We start from the raw sequence: 20,582 nt of genomic DNA, 5'->3' as shown, positions 1-20,582 counted from the left end.
GGAGTGCTCAGTGCACAGTGCATTTTAATATTAGATTTATCTTGATTTAACCTCTGTCAGTGCAGCAACCTTGACCATGAGGGAGGCTGAGATACTCAATCATTCACACCAAGAGACCACGCAGCAAGAGAAAGAGCGAGGAGACTCTTAATCTGCAGTTCTGGTCCACAGTTTATGTCCCGTCCCGCGGCAGCCCACCTGAAACGCATCCATTACATCTCCTCTCTCCGCCAGTTCGCTAAATCCCACCGATAATTCCATTATATTGTGTTTTATTAGCTATAAATCACACTGCGCTGTCACACCGCTCGACATCAACGTTATTTATGTTTATGACTGTTTCACCACACAGATATGAGCAAACAGGAAAAAAAAACAATCAGGTGCGGGAGTCAGTTTTCTATAAAAATGGAAAAGATTAGATAAAAATATGAAGAAAGACTTGACGGAGAGCAATTACCCCTAATGGTAATGAGGTCATGGGAAATATCTGGACCCAAACGGTGTGTGTGTGTGTGCAGAGAAGCTGTCACAGATTAAGAACCTCAGAGGGCGAATAATTTGCTGTTAAGAGATCCAGCTGAAACCTCCTCCTACAACAAAAATTAGCATCTGAAAAAAAAAAAAGAAAAGCTGACATTCTAACTTGGCTGTGCGTGAAGCAGTTAAAAACTAACAGTCGGGTTTTACAGCGGAGACCTAATGGCCTGGGCGATATAATAAATCTGATGGATTTGGTGAGAGGGGAGAAGGATCTCACATTAGGGACAGAGCGCGGCTGAGCCTCGGGGAGAGCTGAGGAGCCATGCAGGCTTTAAAGCGTCCTCACTGCCTCTGACGTTCTTTAACCTCTTTTTGTGGCTTCGAAACCTCATGTCTTTGGCCTCCAGTCACTCTCTATTTATGCAAGAAAATAAAGAAGAGAACGCTGCCCCTCCTAAATCTGTAAACTGCAATTAAGCTAAATTCCAAGTTTATTTCCAAAATGCCGTCCTTGCTCCAGACCATGTGAGAGACTTGAGTCTAAAATTATCACACTTTTGGTCTGTAGGCCAAGACGAAGCCAACGCCGGGACTGTCTTCTCACAGGCCACAGGATCACAAAGACTCTGTGGAGGGGCTGAAACTATTGTAATAATGATTTGGATTGCCATGATTTAGAAATGTATAGTTTGAAGCTCCTTTTAAACAGGATGTGCTGCAGTAGAAATGACAAAGAAAGTATGTGACAGAGTGACACTCGATGCTGCTGCTGCTGCTGTTGCTCTTAAGATGACAGAAGGATCAAGAAGACGGAAGGGAAATGTAGAGACACTGTAATGACGTCTCAATGATGAAATGAGTTATTGTCTCATGTTCACTCAGCCCCCAGAAAGCCAAAAAGCCTTGTGCAGTGAGACAGTTTAACAATAGGCATCCTTTTAGGTTTGCCCCTCTAACCAAAGGTCTGACATCTGGAGGCAAACAAAAAGAAAAGCCCACGCGCCCGAGCACATCTGTCTCTCTCTCTTTCTCTCTCTCTGCCTGACCGTCTGTCTCTCCCTCATGTGTTTACACGTCGGTAGAGTAAGTGACAGGGCTGTAATCGGAAGTCTACTACCGTGTCATTTGGAAGACTGTTGTCTTTTCCTGGGAGCGTGGTGGTCAGCAGAGAAAAACAAGATTTACATCTTGCAGGGAGGGGCATAGTGTCAACCATGCATTATCCCCTATTGGCTGTGGTCAGGGACGGGCGTTAACGTGTGGGAGAGGTAGACAAAAAGATGCAATTTCTTTAACTCGTGCAGGACGGTTTTGTATCAAACACCGGGGAAGTTTTACAACTGGAAAATACGTGCAATATATAGAAAACACATGCCAAGCATTTCTATAGAATGGGCCCGTCTGCCGGACCGTCTCTTTGTGTAAAGTCAGAGAGGATAAACCAGGTGTTTGTTGTTCTTACCGTCGGTTGCATCATGTGTCAGTCAGCGCTTGCGCCAAAGCAAATGCCACCTACAAACAAGAGAGGAAGAAAGAGAGAGAGAGCAGATCTTTGTAAATACACTTCATAAATTGTCAATCTGTGGTCTTGGAAAATTGGGGCATTTCTGAGGTAATTTTGTGAAGTCAGTATTTTTGTTTTCTTTGCGATCGCCTTTGATATCGGAGCAGTTTCCCCCCGCTTTGAATTGGAAATAAAACCAATAACAAGCGGCACAACTTCCTCCGTAGCGTCTTTTATTACAGTTTATTTATTTCTGCGCAATGTTTATTGTTTATTCAATCTAAAACTATGAGAGGTTCACCACCACAGGCCTTTCCTTCACCACCTGGAAAGAATTAAACAGAGGAGCTTGGAATTAACTATATTTCTCGGTTGTGTTCACGCCAACCTGGCAACCTGGTGAGAGGACAGGGGACTTACAGAAGAGACACAGACTGAGATCAACAGGAAACAATAACACCAAAGTCAGGCAAATGTCTTAATGTGTTCCAAGCAATCTACCGCAAATTAGGTCTGTTTCCTTCATATCTGTTGACATACATAAATCGGCATCTCTGAAAAACTGAGAACACACCCATAATTAAAGCAGAAAGCCTCTCAGCATTGATTAGTCATGGACTAATTGGGATTTTGATGTTGTGGCAGATGGTTTTAGTCACATTTCATCATGTCTGGAGGCTTTGTAATCACACAACAGTGCCCTTACAAACACTACGATCAGTGCTATGAAGTACTCTGTGGATATCTGAGATGATGTGAGAAATATCCACCGCTGTGCATTCATGCAACTACCATCGCAGTGACATTTCAACGCAAGAGTTGCATAAATTGTTCATTGTGTAGGAAAACCGAAACTCCATTCATTTGCACAAACATTTTGGATGGGAAAAAAAGCAGCTTTTGACTAAAGGGCAGAGAGAGCGCGGTGCCCCGGCAGCTCCATGCCCTGCTTTCAGATGAACCCAGCCAGACAGACACGCTTAATCTTACACAGGTTCAAAGCTCTGCCGAAGCACATGTGGCCTCAACCTGAACAGAGTCAGACAGAATGAAAGAAAAAGACCCCAAAGAACAAAAGAAGTTCGCAGAGACACGACTGTGAGTAATGTATTGCTGAGTGTTGTGTCTGTGGGAACTTGCAGGACTGCTTATTTTTTCACCAGTCATGTGTGCATGTCTGTGTGTATCTGCCATGGTAATACGCTTCACATTTCATTGGTGGGCGTAGGCGAGCTCAGCATCCCTGCAGAGAACAACAGACTCTCTTTTTTTGGTCAGTGATTGCTGACTAACTACGGGCATCTTTCCACGTTCATTCCCATTACTCACACGGCTGCATCACCCCCCCATGGGACTCACCAAAGGGTTGGACATCCACCAACGCAGGGCGCTTACTAAAACCAAATGGTCAACGAGGAAGCATTCACACACATTCTGAAACTTGAAGCCAGACGTGAACCAACCGGACTCACTGCCACTGACTCCTCACAAAGTAGTCACGAGTCCATCCCGATCCATCCGTTTAATGCACCATGTGGGCCTGAGCTAGACGTGAAAGTGCAACTGCAGACCTTTATGGTGAGCCCTGCTTCAAAAGCATTCACACACTGGTATCCCCATGAAGTCAAAAAGTCATTCTGAAGGTGTTCTAAGGGTATTTTAGAGGTTGTAACTTCCTGGAAACAGATTAAAAATGTTGATGACTCATCAGGCACTCAGGGGCATTTATCACATTTTTGTTTCTTTATTTCATGATGCTGCCATGGATGTATAAGAAAAAGAAGAAGAAGCCTTACAATTTGTTCGATAACCCACTTTTGTAACTTTTGTTCAGTGATTTGGGTGAAACTGGGTCATGTTTTATGGAGAGAATATTTGCTGGTTCTCCCTCTGCGGCCCTCAGGCTGCTCTGCCTTGAACAACTTTGGATGGATCGCTCTACTTGTTGCTAACGTAACAGCTCACAAATATACTGATAACCAGCAGCTTCTTAATGAACACCTCCGGTACGGGGCTGTAAATGGCCTCCGAGAACAATGACAGAGGACAGTTGCATTACCGAGGTGTTTTTTTGGAGCTCCTGGTACAGAAAACTGGTAGTTTTGTTGTTAAGGTAAGCGCCAACTGCTGCTTAATGTAGTTAGCTGCCATTAGCTCGATAAGCGGTCCTTGCTGACTCAGCCTGGGTTGCCAGGAGCCAAACCTGGCAAGCCACCTTGGTACTGTACTCCGTTTCTCAAATTGGCCTTTGTCCTCTCTGAGGCTGTATTGTTCTGGCCCGGTCCGGCCTGTTAAGTGGGAGCTGACTGTCCGGGGGAGAGTCAGCATCATCATCTCAGCAGTTAGGGGGGGTTCGGGGTGATGTGAGGCGTAACGTACTTTACACGTTATTGACTGCTGCCTGTTTTCACAAGAAACACCTAACTATGCCAAGGCAAAGAGCACTCAATTAGCCATTTCATGGGTTTTTTTTAAAAAAGCATATGTATGTGCTAAAGTTCCCATTTTCAAGGTTGACAGAAGCGAGTTTGTGTCCCATTTAATTGTCTTTTAGAAGACCCAGAACCTCCACCAAGTCATGCACAGTTTCTGCTTGTTCTTGAGAGCAATCTTAAAGAAGTTTAAAAAGTGCAAAATGATATCTCATAAGAACCAGAGTCAGCACAAAGTAACCAGCACAGAGCAAAGAGACATTCATGTTGGTGTAATAAGAAGCTGAAATCATGTACAGATTGACTGTATGAATCTTCTCATTAGAATCCACTGTGAAAGAAGCATCTGTAAAACAGTGGATCCATTTTTTGGAGTGACACAATCATGAAATGACTCGCTTGATAGTCTTGATTTGAGCCATTACAAAATCTGGAAGTCGAGAAGAGCTGCTCATTTAAATCAATTTAGCCCCATTCAAGTTAGCCACGTGCTAAACCAGAAGTTTGTCGGCTCGGTCAACGAAAGTCTATATTGCAAAAACTCTACTGGCGCCACAACTTGAAGGATCTGGGGATTTTTATCGTCAGGTAGTCGAGCCATTTTGGCTTAAAGCGTCTTTCATAGGAATGAACGGGGCTTTGTCTTCCATGGCTGTGTCAAGATTTCAGTGTAAGGTCCTTGCAGTGATGTTAATCTTGCTAGAACAGCAGTCTGGTTGCGATGGTGAAGACCACGGATGACTATTAACCACGCACCTGTTTTTGTTCGAGACAGAAAGTCGAGTGATGCGCACAGGAAGGAAAAACCGACTGGAGGGCTTTAAACACAGAAGGACAACAAAAAAGTAAATCACGAAAAATTGATTTATTTCGGTGAGTTACACTAAAACACATTCTCAGGAAAAAAAACAGCCTGTACTCACACTGTAAGAGACGTTTTTGTTCATGTTTGAAAGGAGATCTTCAACATCTGTGCCACATATTGTCTCACATACCAAAGGTTCCATATGAATTATTACCATCTTCACAGCGCAGGGTAAAAACAGTGCACACTAACAGTCAGACAGACGGTGAATCTAAATTTAACCGTACTATTGTGCACGTGTACAGTGTTTGGCGTATGACTCTAACGTCACGCCTCGGCACGCCTGTGTTTTTGAGTATACATCAGAGTATACACACACACACACACACACACACACACACAAGCCGAGCACTTGCAACTTATGCCCATTAACCTTGCGCTCTGGGACCGACCCAACATGTTAGAGTGTGAAGGTAAACAGTTCTCGATGACTTCGGCCGGGGGAAATCCCTGCTGCAGTGTGGGCCGCACTGCGAAGGCCAAATAGTGCTATACTCAATCTAAACAGACAATGTGAGAGCTGAGGGACTCTGAGTTCACGGCTCGGCACGGAGATGTGGAAACCAGGCAACAAAACAAAAAAAAAAAAGAACAGAAAAAAAGAAGAATAGATCTACAGGCTGTGTAACAGCTGCACATGTTTTTCACTCAGCTGATATCATGCGAAAGATTTGAATTACTATTCAGAGGAGTCTAATTAGTCTTCTTTGTCTCGCTAGATTTATGCTTTTGTGAGGAATCTGTCGCTGTCATAAAATGGCGTGAACTTTCAGACTCCTATTTTATGCTGCGGAGAGACATTATGCAAACATTGTGTTTATCCACCACAACAGGATTATGCGACGTGATGCTTCTTCTCACACACACACGCACACAAAAAACAGGTGTAACAAATAGCGTTATTTATGGCTGTGTGTCTTTAGGTGTGTCAGCCCTGGATCGGTGCATGCTGACTCACAGACATGGCTAACTGGGACACAACAATGGAGCGGGGCCATCACTGATGTTATTAGTTCCACTTGTGCTTTTCCACTATGAAAACTCAAGATGTCTGCGGCAAAAAAAAAGGGCCTGTTGCATAAAATGAACATGCTGTTTTCATCCCTTTGTTAAATATTCGATAATCATAGCTGAATGAACCAACATTTGGTTTGATTTCAAACATTCAGCAGGCTAATGTGTTCATGTTAGCTCTTTCCTGTTGGGAGGTGGTTTGTTGTATTAGTTTTGCCCTAATCAATCTGTATCCAGTGACATGTTCGTCTCACCAGCTTTGTCAGCCAACACTGAGGGTGTGGTCGCAGAAGAAGTTTTCATATTGATCAAAAATATATGTTAATTTATTAATTGATTCAGCATGTATGAATGTATGAAAGCTCGGTGTTTCCCACACGTTGACATTACTTGGGCAGGTCGCCCATGTGTACTCATTGCAGCCCAAGTATTTCAGCTTTTATTTATCTTTTTTATCCATCTGAGAGAACAATAAGCTAGCAGACAATCTGCCCTTGCTTTACTCCGCCTGTATACAGACAGAGAGATGTGAGAGATACTGTCTGGTACCTCATCCCTCCTGTAAATGGCATTTGATAGTTTCCACCTGCAGTTGTGAAAACGAAACCAGGGGCGAAATTTACCAAAACGCGAGGTGTATTTTTTGGGCGACTTTGCTGGCATAGACAGTCACTTCTGTGGGAAACACTGAAGCTAGCTGGCGAGGTAAAAAGATGACGCCCCTCGTCTAATGCCACCAAAAAAACACTGTGATTGATCAACTGTTTTCTCCACCAGGGAAAAATAACCGTCAATGGAAACAAAAGACCTTTTCATGACAGACATTCTGACTTGTCATAGCAGGGAACGGATAGGGGAAACAAATTTTGTTGACGGTGGCTCAATTCCATCAAGTGTCCAAGTAAGTGAGCCAGCATGCACAATACCAGGGCCCTGGAAACATCTCAACTAAATCAAATGCAGTCATTTAATAACCTGATCAGTTACACCTGTGCTCTGCTGTGGAATAGACTTATTTGAATTGCTGAACAAATCTGAGATGTGGGCTGATGATTCAGAGGTACCAGGCTAAGATTACAGCACAGGAGGTAAAGCAACTAAAAACATTTCAGGTTAGGCTGAAGCTAAAATTACACTACATTTTCGTAATATACTCGTGCTCACCAGGATTTTCATATATATCCGCGTGCAGCCCGAAATGCATATGTGCACATGAGGACTCACATTTTGTATAAAAAGAACCACATGTGTGTCCACTGTACGCCCTACTGTCCACATCCATGCCTGGTTTAAATTACATCAGAGCCTGAAGGGTTAAGTCAATGGTTATTAAACTTACTTAACTTTTATAGCCACATTTGACCCCTCGTCAGTGGTCGGCAGGTGAGCTGTGAGCAGTACAACCTAAGAGTGAAATCCCTGTTTCCCTAAAGCAGTGGTCCTCAACCACTGGTCTGTGGGTCATCTGGTACCGGGCCGCAGAGAAATAATAAATTAGTTATTTTATTTCCATTATACTGACAATCACATCCTGTAAGTTCTTCTATCCATCCATTGTCAACCGCTTATCTAAAATCGGGTTGCGTACATTGTTTTATTTTGAAAAACAGATTCTTGTTTAATAACATCCGTCTGTTCTGTTACTATGTCTGGCATGAAACCGGTCCGTCGTGCAAAAAAGGTTGGGGACCGCTGCCCTAAAGGACCATTTCACCATTTTTGGTGCGTGTTTTTATCTTAGCAGAATATTGTACAATGCTACTGCTTTGCCACCGCCTCCAGTCTTTAATGCCAAGCTACTCTGTTTGTGTCCTGGCTCCAGCTCCATGCCAACTACACAGACATGACAGTGGAGTCGATCTTTTTGATAAGCTCATCTCCAAAATATCCAACTTTGTCTTTGAAGTCAGGCACTAAAAGTGTGACTCAGGTCTGAGTAAGGATCTTTGTGGTGGTTGAATTAAGAAAACCCCAACTCACTTGCTGACGAGCTTTAGCAAGCCAATTGGATTCATTAAAGATAAAAGGTGTACCCACCAGCCGCAGTGAACGGCACACCTTCACCACAATATTTCACTGTCAACCTGCCAGCTGATACAGTGATTATGCCTCATTCACAATAATTACTCCGGAAAAGGTTTCAGGTCCATGACTCATGTCTAATGTGAAGTGATGCACTGAGAGCTGTGTTACTGTGTTACACTGACCCGAAACACTCTGTGACACCGGTGTTTCTATCTCATCGTCATGCAAAATCAAAGCAAACTTTTGAGAAGTAGCTTAATGTTTCTCAGAAGTTGGCCATGCAGGCAACACAAGCCTGTATTAAGAGGTAGAAGAAGAAGAAGAAGAAGAAGAAGAAGAAGAAGAAGAAGAAGAAGAAACAAAAGCAGTTGCCTTGGCCATCTCCAAAAGAAATATGAAGAGGAAGAAAGGGGGAATCCAGAAAGACAGCGATGGCAGAAACAGGCTGTTTTCTTCTTCCTCTTCTTCTTTTTGCCAGTTGATCAGTCGTGAGTTACCTGCTCACTACACCTGAACTTGTATGGAACAGGTGTTTCCATCTGTCATTAAGTGCTTTAAAGTGGCACTATGTAAACAGTATGAAACTGTGTTGTCCTTTAAGGTCAGTTTGTTTATTAAGTTTGTTCAGGCATTTTAAAAAAAAAAAAAAAAAAAAAATGTGACTAAAATGTCTTCCCAAAAACTACGTAGTGCACCTTTAAAAAGGCAAATAAAACACAAAACAAAAACAACAACAACACATTGAGTGAGTTTGAAATTAATGAGGTTTTCCACAAACCTTTTCTAATGCTACACTTCCAAATGTTCGTAGAATATGTTGATGGAAATATCTTTATTCCAGCTCCAACTGTCATTACACAACTAAGTGGAATGGAGAAAGGAAAGCGACACCGCGGAGAAGAAAGGGATCGGATTAAAAGTAATGATCGAACAAATAAACCAGTAAAACCAACGGATGAAAGAAAACTGTTTTGTCACTTCCTCACTGGGTAAATAAACAACCACACCAGATGTCCCCCAGTATTTCTGTCCCACCCTGCCTCTGTTCTCCCAGCAGAGCAGAAAGAAGGACGTCTATAACGTGAGCCGCTGGGTCAAACACGGCATCAGAAACAAATGTGCGCTTGTCATCACCACTAGCGAGGGTGAATCACACGAACCAGCGTGTACACAAAGGCACAAATCAAAAAGTACAAACTCCCACGAATGTTTTAGACTTACCGAAACGTCTCTATCTCACAATTAACACAAAATCTCACCCAACCAAAGCCAGCTATGTTTGACTCACGGGGAATGGTTACTGTTAACCTTCAAGTCAACCACCAGTGACTCACCACTGTCTGGAGTATCGCAGGCTTTTTTAATGGCCTGCAGGTTTTCCATCAGCGAGATCCAGCCGTGACCTTTCTGTTGCATTAGCACCCCGTGTGGACCAATAGAATCAGACGCATGGACCGCTGATACCACTCTGGACCCGTTCCAATATTCTCTCTGGAAACCTTCACACACACATCTCATTATGCCTTTAATTCAGACAGTGTGATGCCCTTGCCTGAGCACATTCACACCGCTGCACGTCTGTTTCCGTGTGTTTCTGCTTATGCGCGGAGGGAAAACAGGCGGACCTATAAACAGTTCCAGGATGGCATTCAGTTTTTATGTTCTTCTGGAACTCCCTTACACCTTCTATCTGCCCCCCTGACACTTCTCCTTGTCACGTATGTCGGGAAAACCAGCCTCACGGTGCACACACACACATCTCTCAGACCCCCTGCCCCCCTCCTAAAGTGCCCAGGGCTGCATCTCGTGAGCTTTCAGGCTCTCGGTCCAGATAACACAAACCATCAAAACACTCCAGTCCGCAAACCCAGACTCCAGCCCCCTGGCTATGCTTTGGTTAACCTCTCTATCACGCTCAGAGCCTCTCTTCCCTGCTGTTGTCCAGACACAAACACACAACCCACACAGCCAAAATCATAAACACAGAGTAAAAACCAGACTGCACTACCACTTCAGCCGCGGCGCAGACCAGAACAGAAAAATACTCATGTGTTCTATTCGTCACCGCTCAATCCCTTGATGTCACCGTCCGTCTATCTCTGCGCTAACCATTCCCCGAGAGACCCGTGCGTCTAAACAGGTGTGTGCGACCGCTCGACGCTCAGCCTCCGGAACAGCTGAGCAATCTAGATGAGCCGGAGAATCAGGCGGAGATCTTCTGTCCGTCGGACAAAGAGCAAAACAGATGAATCTCTGAGAGAGCATGAGAACCAGAAAGCTATTTCCTGAACAAAAACACACACACACTAAAAAACATTATAGCTGTCCAGTGCCAAAGAAAATGTCTGTGCCCATAAATATGTGCCCCAGAAACATGCTAACCGAGAAGTGGGTCGGACAGCAACATTTCTATGAATGAGCAACAGTTTGGCTGGACTGCGTAATTACTAAACACACAGGACATTATCTATCATCCTCTCCAAGTCTCTGAGTCACAGCCGGCAGTAAAGCCTCTGCAGCGGGGAAAAAACATGTTGAGAGAAAGGTCAAACCCAAGATAGCACTTACTTAATTGCACACACAGTCATGGAGAGGCTCATATATATATATACATATATAGTATCCATACATACATTACACATGCAATATTCCTGCTATTAAACAGATGTGAATTCAGCTATCAGATGTGGTTTTGAGAAATCGTTTTCCTTTTATCCAGTCTGTCAGGCATGTGGTTCAAGGTTTGAAAACCCTCCAAAACCTGCATGAAGTCAGTCTGACAGCTCCCAGAAAACAAAAGGACTTTTCAGAACAAGAGAAGGGAGAGTCAATACGGATTGGCAGCCAGCCTAGGGCGCATTCATCATGCTATCTGCCGAGAGGGCCAAAGGCCTTCGATTCAGTTGTAAAGTGTTTTTTGCTGGTTGTTTGAAAGTCCCGTCCTCTTGGATGGCCGCCTCGCTGGTTTCACCACTCACATCGTACCCAAACCGCACTGATCCCTATTTGAATATCTACTGGGGAGTCGATAATCATTCCAAGACAGATAATCTTTAGCGCATACGTAATCTAGCCAGCCGCTGCACGCCTCATTGGCTGTTCCACAGCTCTCTCTCTTTCAGGAGTTTTGCCTCTCATTCTTAAATCTCCTGTGTGACCTTTATCCTCCCTGCTCTCTTTTATTTCCACCGCTTCATCAGCTGTGTTGATTAGCCGTTCCACAACGGGGCTGTTAGACAGTCTAGACTACTGTAGACTGAGGTGGGAGTGCACACACACCCCACAACCACACTCACACAAATGTGTAATCTCTGAGTTTTGTGCCCCGAGCAGCTAGGCGAGTTTTGTCTGGGTGGCTGTGGTATTCCACCGCTGTGTGTCATTACGGCAAAGCTAATACCACTCTGCACACCCTCAGTGTCCCGCCATAAGTATCTGTGTACATACATACGCATGCATGCAAACATACCCTCAAACCACAAGCATGCATATGCATCTCAGCTCATCCATCTTGTTGGGGTGCGAGGGACAGGAAGGCTCTGAACTCCCTGACCTCAAGCTGCCGTGCAGTTAGGACTCACTATACGTTGCCTCTCAAGACCTAAAAATAGTCCTCAGAGAGATAGAAATTCAACTCTGTATCTCACACACACTCACACACACACCCGCACACACCATTTCAAATTATTCGAACTAATATGACCCTGGAGACCCCTGAACCACTATTACTCAGGCACAGCGATGTTATCTGAAATCCATAAAGTGCTCCTTGTTAGCACCCAATCAACTCCTCATTTATGGACCCAGCGAAAAGAAAAACACCCCTCGGGGCTCTGAGCAGACGAGCAGTGAATGCAGACCTTTAGAGAGCTTAATTCATTACCCTCCGGGCTAAGTGGAGGGCTAAGCAGAGGGCACGATGCGCTGCGACAGCAAAGTGAAAATGAGCGGCGGCTGCATGCTGAAATACGGGGGTTTGTGTTGTATGACTGTGGTATCATCAAGCAGAAACACTGTAATGCATGCACACACACACACACACACACACACACACACACACAGAGTACACATGTAATCATGTGCACTCGCAGTCCACCAGGAACAGTCCCGTCTTTATCCCTGTCTTTGGCACCAGCCACTTCCTCAGGATATGGACCCGTTTTGTTTAACTTCAAACACCGCCTCTCCCTGGTTCCTGCCCTGTCCTGTTCCCTCTGTCTCACCCTCTGTCTGTCTCAAAGTATCCCATATTATTTGTTCTGCGTCCGTCTCATTTCCCTTCTTCCTCCAAAGAACACAGCAACATGAACTAAAACAGGAAGAACGAAGAAAGGAAAGAGTGACAAGAGGAGGAAAACCGCAGAGCTTTCTAATCGTCAGTAGACAGCCGGAGAGAGGGCCCGAGCCACCATTCCCTGCTGCTCACTTCCGCCAAGTCAAAACCAACACAGCCATAACTTATAGCCTCACCCCAATACTAACCACAGACTCAACCCCAAATTACCATCTGCCAAGCATGACAATCTTGTGAGCCCACCCACAACTCCAGCGATGCCGCTACCTCAAAGCGGGGACAAAGACCGACAACTACCACCTCTGCCACATTCTGCACACTATAATCAACCGGGGGGGAATTATTGTGTGCACGTGTGTGTATTTCACATAAGAATGTGCATTGTAGTGCGTTTGCAGGCGTGTGTTCATTAAATAAAACTGAGGGGGATTAAAATAGCTGATGAGCAGGTGTGTGTGTGTGCGCGCAAGAGACACGCTGCTCCGTCGGCACACCACAAATCCTCTCAAGCTCAGCCCAAAGTGTAGCGTCTTCCTCCGCCGCTGCACCTGACAGCACTGATGCCTCTGGTTCCTCCATCGAGCACACTCCACCGGCGCAGCAGAAAAGCTTCCTGATCTCATCGTCCTCGTTGGCGTCTGCCAAATTTGTCACAGGTATGCACTGTGAGAAATTAAAGAGGGGGAACTGAGCCGTGGAGACTGAGGCTGGAAAACACTCAAATCCCATTTAGTGTGCTCATCACCTCGCTGAAGTGTGTCTAAAGGAGAATGAGAGCAGAGCGTCGGTAGCTTCTTTGCCACTGTGCATCATGCCAGGCTGTAATTATGATGATTTAAGGGATGTTAAATGCAATCAGTCTGTCTGAACGTAATGCCAGCATGTGATCAGATGCAAAAGAGACAAGACAACCATCTTGATAATGCATCTGACTGGATTAATCCGCCGTGGAATCATTATTGTTGTCATTAGTGATGTCGTCACTGTCATTAGTGTCGAGCCCGGCCCCTCCAACAGAACAGCTTGGCAGCAGATTGGCTGAGATGCTGAGATGCTGAGCAGCTAACCAGCGACGGTAGACTGACTATTCCTGGCACCGAGAGGAGGGAGCTTCCGCTTTATTTTTCCTTCTTTTTCCTCACAGCTGTACATGTCCTGTTTGATTAAAGCAGGTGATTCATTCCATTCCCTAAACTCAGTGTTTTTTCTATTGAGTCATTTGTATTATCTAAATCTGAAACACACTTGCAGCTCTGAAATTTACCGTAACGTGGATCTGCTGGTTCAGGCTGCTACGTGTCACATTTTGAGACATTTATAGCGCGATGCTCCAAAGTAAATGGCTTACCGTACGGCGTTCATTTGCAATGTTTGTGTTATTTCAACGGCTAAAAAATTACACGAGGAAATTGTGCTTGTGTGAGAGTGGAAGATGGAGGCTGGAGAAAGTACAACGCTGCCACGGACACACGTCACGGTGTAGATGGTAAAGCAGGGGGATTTATTTCTCGTGTCACTTCAGAGAAGAAGCAATTTGTTTGAGAAAAAAAAAGCACAGGTGGAATAATACAATTTATGATGGTTGAATTCTGTATAGCTACTTCAGTTTCAGGGCCCTGCAAAATGTGCGTGCTGGCCTGCTGTCACGGCTTACTGTCACATAAAGGAGGGCCGTCATTCGTGTTATTACAAGGAGAGTAAAAGTTGATTTTCCTACGATGGGCTGTCAAAATGTCGAGAAAAGAAAAAAAGGCCTGTCAAGAGACTAAACCGCTGAACAACCTGGAAGACATTTGATTGTCTCACTGCAGGACTTGTTATATTGTCCAAGTAATGTTTTCTCAAAATGTATGAGGCGAGGGGCAGCCGAGCAGTCATTCATAGGATTTTTTCCGACGTGCACAACACAAATCACAGGCGCACAAAATTGCCGAAGTCCTGGCCAACAACTGTCATCTGCCTATCCACAGCAATCCTTACATTCAGGGAGATCTGGCTGTTGAAGTCTTTTGAAGTGTAGTGCTACTTACTTGCTCCAGAGCCAGTTAATCTGCTGTGCCAGCACTGGAAAAAGGTCTGGCTGTAGCTATTTTCAATTAGCTATAAGGCAGAAGAAACACTCCAGCTTGTTTTCACATTTCTTTAGACCGATCACAATCAGGGTGGAAAGCCCAGGAAGCAGGAAGAGCGCTCCTGCAAAACAGTGTGAGGATGAACTTCTTTTCTGTTGTACATTTGCAGCCGGGGAGGCGAGTCTTCGCATCATCTTCGCTTTAACCCATAGAAAAGAAAAGATGACCGTTAACTTGTTTACGGGTGACTAGATGAAGGTTAGGGTAACTTTCGAGACATTCTCAGACTGTAGGACGCTGGCGTCGGAGGTTGCTGTTGTTGTTGTTTCCACGAGAGATGAGATGAGAGAAAGTTCTTTCAGAAATGCAAACACACAGATAGTGGAAGGGAGGAGAACGCCGACTGAAATAGGTTTTGCCAGCCTCAAACCGAAAGTCTTCACCCGCCTAAGGGGAGAGAGAGTTGAAGGGTATTATGTTTTTCCAATATGCAACCTCCCAACTAGACGCCACTAAACACACTGGACCTTCAATTACTGGATTATAGATTATAGTTGGTTATTACATCTGTGGCATCTCTACTCAAAGTTATGGAAACCTACGTTCTCCAACAAAGAAGGTTTAGTGCTTTGATTTTAAATGGTTTCCTTTAACATCTATCTAGTCAAGTCCAGTTTATTTCTATAGCACAAGTTCTTCACAGGCTCAAGAATCAACATCAAACAAATAGGGCACATTAAACAACAGTATGTGGGGGCCAGACTTGAATTAAAAAGTAGGTTTTTTGGCAATGACTTGAAAATTTCGGCGGTTCGAGCAGTTTTTATTTGTAAGGCAAACGCTAACGCCTCTCACTTTTGAGTTTGGCTCTGGGAATGTTCAGAACCGTCTGATGGGACGACCTCAGAGCTTTAACCGGGGAGTGAATATATAGAAGCTTGCATAAATAAGAGGGTGTCAAGCCATTTAAAAGCTTAAAAACAGACAATAAAATCTTAAAAATCAATCCTGGAGTGGACAGGAAGCCAGTGGAGCGAGGCTAAAAACTGGAGTGATGCGCTCGTGTTTTCTGGTCTTGGTTAAAAGCCGAGCGGCGGCTATAATCTGTGAAGAGACGACTGATCCAGATGGCTCTAGACACGTGCAAACAGGAAGTGGAAGAAGCTCTGTGATAGTGGTCAATGTAGTCACTGTCCACCAACTTAATCATTAGAATTTGTTTTTTTAAAGCGTCCCTCAACTCTACGTTTCAGCAACATGTGAGGCCTTCACAGCCTCATCTCAGAGGCCCACAGGTCTGACGGGGTTGGGCTGACAACTGCAGTCCTGGTGCTCGGGGGCTCTTGTAAAAACCAGGGGGGCCTGTCTGCACTATATAAAAGCCATCAGTAAGGCCTCAGTAACACTGGGAGTGATCCTGTCCAAAATAACAAGCGTGACCTTCTGCCTCCAAACATGGGATTTCATCACCTACTCATGGCACTCGTGGTGGGACTGCATTAGGCGAGAGGGCCTTGATCTGTTGTGTGTACGTGTTGTACAGTATGTTTGTTGTCTTGGTTGTTGTGCAACCGACAGTATTTTTCTGTCCAACAGGTCTGCACTATTTCAAATTAAACCGAGCGTTCTGAACGAGACAAAAAAAAAAAAAAAGAGAGAGAGAGAGAATTAAATTAAATTAAATTAAATGAGTTTTCCGAAACTTCTCTATATTTGATAAATTTCCCTTTCCAGACCTGGAAAGTACAATTTCAAATTTGACCTGACTTTCCCTGATTTTCCAGGAGTGTGTTAACCCCGGCGGTGCTTTCAGGTCTGGATGTCTTTCTGATTCAGTCAGGCAGAGTGGCTGATGTGTGTCTTGGCTCGGCCTCCAGTGAAATTGAGATGAAATATGAACGGAGACAGCAGGCTACCTGTTATCACTTTAAATATTTTCCTTCCACATACCCAGAGTTAAACTTCAACAAATGACTGCAAATTAGATTAAATACAGCTAATGTCATTCGAATCAATCTCTGCTCGGAGTTGATGATCTTTATGTAGTTCACCAGTCGCCGAGCGGTCAGAGCTCCATAGTTCATTGATTATGACTAATATGACCCACTTTAAATCACTGACAATAATTAAAACACAACCAAGGGGAACATGTGATTGATGTTGCGTAATGAATTCCACACTTATTGAAAAAAAATGCCTGCCTCGGCTCCAGACAAGTGTTCAACAGATGTAACAATACTTATCAGAGGAAATATGGGATTTTGCGCCACTCTGGCTTTAACATCACAGAGGCCTTCTTCTGCAACTCTCCTGCAGCAAATTACTGGAAATTTTCAATTTCTTGTATACATCATGGCGAGAAATTAATACAAGATACAGTCTCACATTCTAAAAGGAATGAGCTATTTCAGACAGCGGCCTTTTTTTTTTCATGCTGCCGTCTGAAGTAGCAGCAGAGAATCATCTAAATTCTGGCTGTACAGACGTAACTATTATCCTTTCAGTAGCCGTTATTAAATCGGAATCGTCTTGACCACTAGAAAATGAAAGGAAAGCGGAGACATACTGGCAACCTGAGCTCATCCTGCTGCTTAATATCCCATCATTGTGCTTGAACATCTCTGTAATGTTCCCATTACCTCGTCATCAGTGGACCATTTCCACTGAGCACTGCCCCCTCCAGCTGCGGTGTGGGACAGCTGCCCACGTTGGCCTTGTTTAGCTTCCTTGTTTGGCCAGTTTAGCTTCACCTACCTGTCAACCGAGTGCTCTAATGCCAAACGATCCCAAAAGAGGCAAGCGTCTGGCCTGCGCAGGAGGAATCAACTGGAAGCCTTTTGCCAAAACAAACAGCAGCACAAACTGTGAAGTAACGCTACTGCTGAAATGCAAAGGCTGGCAAAACAGTTACGGGCACACAGCGGAGGATCACACAGCACCTTCAGACTCCCGCACAACAGTAGCTGAGACCCCCTCATGCGAGGAGTTAAACCACACGGCATCAGACTGGTGAGGACAAAAACCCCAACCAATCAGAGCAGAGGGATCCAGCAGGGTTATACAGTATGTTTTATAAGAGAAGGTCTCTGGCACTGTTAGTGATTCCTGCTCATAAAAAACCACCAGGGGCCTTCCTGTTTTGTCTTCACGCCGCTGTAAGAGCTGACAATCACTCAGGCCTGAAACATTCTTCAGCGTGTTTTCTTTACCTAGGCAATAAAGGCTGGAACCTGACCTCTGCACAGAGCCATGGCTATGCCTCTCCAAGGGCTTCAATAAGCATGTAAAATATAAGCCATGCATTTGAAATTTTTGGTCACATGGGCTCTGCTGCATACGTGGGAGTCGACTGCCGGCTTCCAAAGCACTGAAAAACATAACGTGGCGAGCACAACAGGAAACGCTGGATGAAAGCAGAAGGACGTGTTGCACAGCCTGCCTTCACACATTTCTGTCTTTTTTAGTCTCTATCCAATGTCTGACACATTTTCTGCTTTCAAGTCAACATCCAGTCATCATGCGATGTGTTACTTCTGCATCCCAAATGTTAGACGAACATGTGGACTGTCGGCCACTTTGACAGATGAGAGACCAAAACCTTGCATAGAGCCAAAATTAATTGTAAATTGTTAATGGGCCACTGTTGTGCAAGATTGCTTTAATGGTTTGTTTAATTTCAAGATCTGAATGCGAAAATATTAAACACGAGGGCGATTCCAACGTTTCTCAAAGGGTTCGTTGTTCGCTGCTGAATTGTCCAATCAATGTAAACGGTACCATATTCATGATTTACCGCAAATTATTTCTTTATTTATCGAAGCAGTCGCCTGGGAGCTCATCAGAACGTTTGGCTGGATGCTCAGGTGACTTCAGCATTAAAGATCTATTTGCAATCTGATCTGATGAACAATTTGTCGGTTTTGTACAAATATTTGCTTTGATAAAGATCAAGTAGATGTTAACACCATTGACGACGTGGCTGAAACGATTTCATTACAATCAGCACTTAACCACATTAATCTCCAGGTGGAAATGCACTCAGACTCATTCCTCAAACCATTTCCAGAGTTATTCATGGATGAAATGCGACCACAAAGAACACGAGCTTAGACGGAATTATGTTTTCATTTACGTTGTGAAATCAATGTGTCGGGCAGACACGCAGCAGATGGCGGTGGCTGCATTTCAACAGCATTTCCGGCTCAGTGCCCTGAGGAAGTGATGTGATCGTGTTAAATTTGCACGGGAAACGGCGCTTAGATCTCAATACGACCATTTCTGGAAATACGCTTAGTCACTTTCTTATCGAGTTTAAGATGAGATGATTGAAGTCACTCTCAGATCTGTGCGTTGAATATGGAGCTATAGCTAGCAGCCAGTTAGCTTAGCTTCACAAAAAAAAAAAGAGAGACAGGAAACAGATGGAAACAGCTAGCCGGCCCCGTTAATGAGTTAATAAAAATCTACGTTCCACCACCTCTGTAGTCCATAAATCAACATGTTATTTGTTCCTTGCTTGATTCAAATGCACAACCTTTTGGAACATCTTATGACAGGTTCCTTAATGGACGATAACAAGTAAATCTCAGGTTTTAATGTTTGTTTTCATCAGTTACGGTTGAAAACACAAGATGTAAAGAAGCATAAGACAAGATATGTTTTAGGATTATTAAATCACAACACATAACTTCTTACTTTCTGTAAGTCAAACATTTAATTTGTAAACAAATAGGCCTCTACATGCCATTAAAGTTAGAAAGTATACAGTACAGCCTGTGCAGTGGAGTATATCTCACATTACTCTCTCATTAAATAGTTAAAAAGTCACTGAATTAGGTTCTGTGGGTTGGAACAATCGTAATGATGAATCCCTCGTTGAGTCTGAGTGGTTAAAATACTTCAGTTACTATATATTATGACACATATTGAGGGAGTGTGTTTTAAAACTTTATAAAGATGAGGTCCGATGTAACATGTTCGCAGAAGTAACAGTCAGACCTCAGGAGCAAAAAAAAATGTTCCAACTTACAGTAACATCAGAATTCAGGAGAAACATACTGTATTACTCTCTGACAAATCTAAGTGTCTAAAACATGCTACAAACAACGCCCAACATCAATAAATGCGTCAAACTCAAAACCACAGAGAAGACAAATGAAGCTCGCACACGCAGCATGGGGGGAGCGGCTCGCCAAAATAAGAGCTGTGACCCTGCAGTGAAAAAAAAAAAGTAAAAGAAAAGCTTAAATTCACTGTGACTCATTTGAATATATCCAGAGTCAGCTTTGCTCATTTGCTTCTATATTTGTGTTATAAATTGAAAAAGAGGGGCTAAACTTTGGGATTCTTGGAGGGGGGAAAAAAAAAATAAAAAATTAAAGCAACAAAGTAAATCATTGTGACTCAGCGGCAGTTTTCAGGGCAGACCGTTTCTCTTCTCTTCACCAACATACTTACTGTTTTCAGAACTGCAAATCCAACTGTGCCAAGGTCATGGGTGACGGCCCGGCATCTGATTTGGATGTGCTGACATTCGCTGACTTTCCCTGACCCGCGTCTTTGTTTCCCTCACTCACCGACTCTATCTTTTTCCTTACCCAGTTTTACTCACCCGTTCAATTACGGCCTCTCATCGGTCCTCCCCTCAGTCGCATACTTTGCACGCGAAATGGTAGTTGATGTAAAATACAGGGTTGGAGGCAGAAATAAGAGAGACAGGAAGGCCTTGTTAGATGTCACGCACCACTGGTGGATGTTAACATGTTACTTAAGGTGCATGAATACACGTACATACCATACATTCATGTACGTGTGGTGAAAAAAAGGCTTCTTTTAAGTGTTGAATCTGTAAATGATGCTTATCTTCAAGGGAAATTCCATCAAACGTACATAT

The 20,582-nt window shown here is 43.9% G+C and overlaps 1 protein-coding gene across 17 annotated transcripts in view; it reads right to left on the bottom strand.

Annotated features, from left to right (window-relative positions):
* LOC119024655 (zinc finger protein 469) overlaps nucleotides 1–20,582 on the bottom strand; it is a 196,665-nt gene that overhangs the window by 81,057 nt on the left and 95,026 nt on the right. For 11 of the 17 annotated variants that reach the window (XM_037107638.1, XM_037107637.1, XM_037107632.1 and 8 more), the window contains one exon: nucleotides 1,946–1,995. The gene's annotated coding sequence lies outside the window, so the exon portion shown is untranslated. Of the gene's footprint in view, nucleotides 1–1,945; nucleotides 1,996–19,623; nucleotides 19,901–20,300; nucleotides 20,345–20,582 lie in introns of those variants that run through there. The other 6 variants (XM_037107636.1, XM_037107635.1, XM_037107627.1 and 3 more) reach the window with 2 other exon arrangements.

Source organism: Acanthopagrus latus, chromosome 8, assembly GCF_904848185.1.
Source record: "Acanthopagrus latus isolate v.2019 chromosome 8, fAcaLat1.1, whole genome shotgun sequence".
NCBI lineage: Eukaryota > Metazoa > Chordata > Actinopteri > Spariformes > Sparidae > Acanthopagrus > Acanthopagrus latus.
Note: the sequence above shows the minus strand (reverse complement) of the source record. Positions and strands in the feature narration are given on the sequence as shown.